Raw genomic sequence first — 5,130 nt, forward strand, 5'->3', positions numbered from 1 at the left:
CAAGGCATTCAAAGTATCTTCAGGTCAGATCTTTAGTTCTAGGAGTATCCATGGAAGCTACGTGAGCAAGTAGCAATAATTGTATTGTCATTATTAAAGCCGATTGGAGGGGGCAATGAGAATATTCACCCATACCCTTAGTTGCAGTGTTTTGGGTTGTTTTCTGTTGCATGCTAGTGCTTAGGATATTCGCTAATGATATCCTTGATAGAGTGGGTGAAGTGGTATCCCTGTCAAAAATAATAACTTTCGGTATAAAAAATATCGCTAGCCACCCTAAGAGTGTGGCGTAGGTACATAAGGCGGACAATGCAGTTTGCAGGTGATAGCTTCAGGCTAACGAGTGGTGGAGGTCAATGTCCTTGTGATTTAGCTAAGGGACCTACTATTATGTTGTGAATGGGGGCCATAAAAATGTACAAGGTACTCAATGCGGGATCCATTGGTTGATGTGATTTAGAAATTTGGCATGAATTACTGGTGCTAACCCAATCGTTACTACTCTTAGTAATGTCATGCCAAATGAACTTCGTCTTCAGTAGCTGAGCCGTAGATTCTCACATCGGATAATATCAAAACACCTCTCAGCTCACAAATTAGGCATCCATGGGTGCAGTCTACCGGTAATGATATCAGAGATGAGATGGTATTGCAATCGTAGAGGGCGACTTCTTCCTAATTAAAGGATATGCAGGATTTCCTACATGATTGATATTCTGGCTATTTTTGTTAGTCTTCAGCTAAGGCACTGCAATCAAATTCCAGGTGATTGGCAGCCAATGTAGTTCTTGACAGGGCATCAGCAAAGGGTTAAATCTTTCAGTCACATTAAAAGGTGCAATTCTTTTCAGCAATGGCAAAGATATGTTGACATTGACGGGCGGACCAAGCACCGATGTGTCGAGTGAAGGCTTACACCAGAGACATGTGGTGAGTTAATGCATACTTTCTATAAACTGCTATAGGTAGTGGGCAGACAAATACACGTTCAGTAATTCTTTTCAGAAAGTAGCGTTGCTGTATTTCAACTTAGTATTTTACTGAATAAGGACAATGCGAGGGGAAAGTAGTTGACACCTGCTCTAGTACTGCAACAATAGAGACGTAGCTGGTATCGAAGCAGAGAAGAGGGGCATGTAGCATTGGAAAAGTGAGAGCAGTAGTGGTTCATAGTGCATTCTTTTCATTTTAGAAGGCCCCGCACTCAGGTCTTTCATCTTACTTTTGAGAGAGGCATAGAGGGCGGCAAGAATGATAGTGATTACTGGCAGGAAGGGGTTATGTTAGTTGATTATGGCCAATAATTTTTACAGTGCTTTGACAGTCGAGGGTGTGGTAAAGTTCTAAACAGGTGCTACCTTATCTTGGAGAGGGTTGATGACTTCAAGAGTGATGCAGTGCCCTAGGAACGATATTTAGTTGGCACCAAGAGTACAAGTGTCGTTAAAAACTTGAATGCTGATATGTTATAGGTGGTCCAGAACATTACATAAGTATTGTATGCATTCCTCTTTTAAGAAAAAAAAATGACAAGTATGGCAGCCATGGAAAATATACCGAGGGTAGATCCCCTAAGAAGCCACATCGATGAGGGGGATCGAAAGTAGACCGAGCGTGACGAAGGCCAAATAGAAGTAATTTAAGATTTACTGACGGGGTGGAGATTGGAGTCTTAGGGATATCCTCTTGGTTCATTGGTAACTATTTTCCCATTTTGAAGAGGTCAAGCATGGAAAAAATCTTTCGTTTTGCTCAAGTAGTAAAAATGTCGGTGATTTTGGGGAGGGGAACAGTGATCTGATTCTGTCTATATGTTCTGACACGAGTAATCCTTACAAGATTGCAGAAGCCTTCTCTCTACAAAACATTGTGTAAGGTTGATAGTCATGGCTTGAAGCATTTGGCAAGAACTCAATTTTTCCATTAAAGCTCCAGTTTGTTTAGCGGCTAATAAACAATCTGCTGCCACAGGACTGAATCTGGCAAACTCTGCAGGCCCCATTATCGCAATTTGGTCATAAATATTGTATGTAACGGGACCAGTGGGTGTTTGGGGATTTTCTGGATGGAAGACTTCTGGGTACATCGTGAGGAGGTTAGCAGTGGCCTAAGTGGGTGCGTCGATATGAAGAGTGAGATTCGATAGGGCGAGTTGAAGAGGTGTGGATGAGTACCAGTTCTGCAATAACTAACTGTGGGGGAACAACATCAACCAGACGATTGATTTTGGGGAAGAAATCCAAACCAAGCATTGAAAAATTGACTGTAGCAACGAGAAACATCCAAAGATACTTTGGGCCCCGAAACAATAATGTGAAGGTCTCTTACCCAGGGTAGGGGATCGCTGATCTGTTGTCAGCTATCAGGTTGACATCTGCATGCTTAGGACAGATGTTTTACGTGTCTTTTGCAGTGAGTTTGTGGAAGAAAACAGCAAGCACTAGTTTCTACCAAAATATCGTACGCCCTATACTTACTGACATCGTCAGCATTTACTAGTCCAAAGCAGAATAAAGGCCTCGGACATGTCCTTTCACTCGCGTCTGTTTATGATCTTTGTATGCCCGTCCCTTTTGAGACTTCATTCTGTTATTCTTAATCTCCATTTGCTATCTATCATTCGCATTGTATGTCCTTCCCATGTCGGTTTCTTTTTATCATATGTTTTTACAATATTCACTACATACTTTACTCTCGTATCCATGTTGCTCTCTTTCTGTCTATTTGCTGTTAATCAAATCATTATTCTCTCTATAGCTCTTTGATATATAACTAGCATATTATCTAAGACCTTAGTATGGCATTAAGTTTCTGATGCTTAAGTTACTACTGGTAGAACCATGCCATGGATTCTATTTATAAAAGTGTAGCAATCTAATTTTCATAACCTCATTTCATTTATCAAATGCCCTTAATATCATGCTTATCCTTCTTTCCATTTTGGCCTCGTGTCCTGGGCAAACCACTCACCGCCTGTCCCTAAGTACGTATACTCATTTAACAATCTCTAGAGGTCCATACTTAGCTGTTATATATATATATATATATATATATATATATTTCTTTTTATTACATTGAACAGTGGCTATATTTCTTTTTTATTTATTATTCTATTATTTTTTGCAAATTCCTCCTATGATTCACTGAGCACAACTACGAATCTGCTAATCCTAAGTTTCTAATACTTTTCCCCTTAATATTAATTCATACATTTTCTAAAATAAATTCCTAGAAATATATCGTAGGCACACTTTACAAAATTTAGAAGGACATTGGGTTCTCAATGTCTAATTCCGTTCTCCCTCATACATTTCTCGATATATATATATATATATATATATGTGTGTGTGTGTATATATATATATATATATATATATCGAGAAATCTATGAGGGAGAACGGAATTAGACTTAATGTGTATTTTCCGTTCTCCCCCATAGATTCTCGATATATATATTATATATATATATGTTTATATGTATATATATATATATATATATTATGCTTATATATATATATATATATTATGTATATATATATATATATATTTATATAAATAAGTACAGTATATATATATATATATATATATAGATATACATATATACATATATATATATATATATATATTTAATATATATATATATATATATATATTTCTTTATATAATATATATATATATATATATTATTTCTTTATATAATATATATATATATATATATATGATATATACAATATATATATATATATATATATATGTATATATATATATATATATATGTGTGTGTGTGTGTGTGTGTGTATATATACACACACATATATATATATATATATACATATATATATATATATATATATAAATGTGTGTGTGTATATATACACATATATATAAATATATATATATATATATATATATATATGTATATATATTTATATATATATATATATATATATGAGTAAGGGGGTGTGTGTTTTTTAGTGTATTTTTTGGATTACTATATTTCTTCAACTGCTTTTATTTAACATTCATCTATTCGATGTGTTTAAACGGTTCCCATTACTTCTAAGCTTTTGACAGAATTAGAAGGTTTTTCATAATCTATAAAGGCCAATTCAGTTTTCAGATATCCTCTCTGGTTATTTTACATTAGCTAGTTAATTATATGGATAGGGTCACTTATTGAATACCCACTTCTAAAGCCTACCTGCTCATTTGATTGATCAAAGTGTAGCTGTCTTCCTATTCGGCTTCAAATGGTCCTTTGTAAATATTTTATATATTACGGAGAATATACTTATTGCGATGGTAATTTTCAGGTCTTTTGTCACCCATTTTTTTTATGAATTAATGTAAAGATAGTTTTTCCATGATGTAGGTATAGATTATTCTTACAGACTTTTGCCTTGGAGCTCAGCGAGTTTCATACTTATAATATTGGCCTCATGTCCTGGGGGTTTCCCTCTTTCCATGACCTTTATTGCTTTCTTTCCTTCTCCTACTGTTATATTTTTCCTAGGTTTATAATTAATTTTGGGGAAATTTACTTCTTCTATCAATATTGTATAATATTGTGTAGAAACCATCTGCAATTTTTATTTCTCCTTCTCTATTGTTGATAAGCGTCTTTCTTATGTTCATCAATATAATTGACTTTACTTTCTGGTCTGATTGAGTTCACAAATATCTTGGCCATTTAGTTTGTCTATACAATTAGATAACTCCCTTAATTCTACTCCATCTCTCTTGGATCTTACCCTAATTTACAATCTTTTGTTTATTAGGTTTTTAGTTTTTTTTTTCTAATATTTTTCTTTGATCTTGTTTAGGAAACTTTACCACCTATATATTTTGCAAATTCCAATATGAAATTTTGTTGAATTAGAGTTAATTTCTTCTTTAGTTGCTCCTATTTCATCATATAGCTGGGGATACCTTTTTTATTGATAAACTAAACTCGTCATATTTTTTTTCTTATTACAGTAGTTTTTTTTATTTTCCTTCTTGAAGTTAATTTACCTTTCTCTTTTCCAAAATCTAAACTAATTCTGCTTTTCACCCTCTATAATCGCTTGACTGTTACATCATTGAGTATATAAGGTTTTTGGGCACCTTTCTTTGTTTCTTTACCATCGT

This window comes from Palaemon carinicauda, chromosome 16 (assembly GCF_036898095.1).
Source record: "Palaemon carinicauda isolate YSFRI2023 chromosome 16, ASM3689809v2, whole genome shotgun sequence".
Classification (NCBI taxonomy): domain Eukaryota; kingdom Metazoa; phylum Arthropoda; class Malacostraca; order Decapoda; family Palaemonidae; genus Palaemon; species Palaemon carinicauda.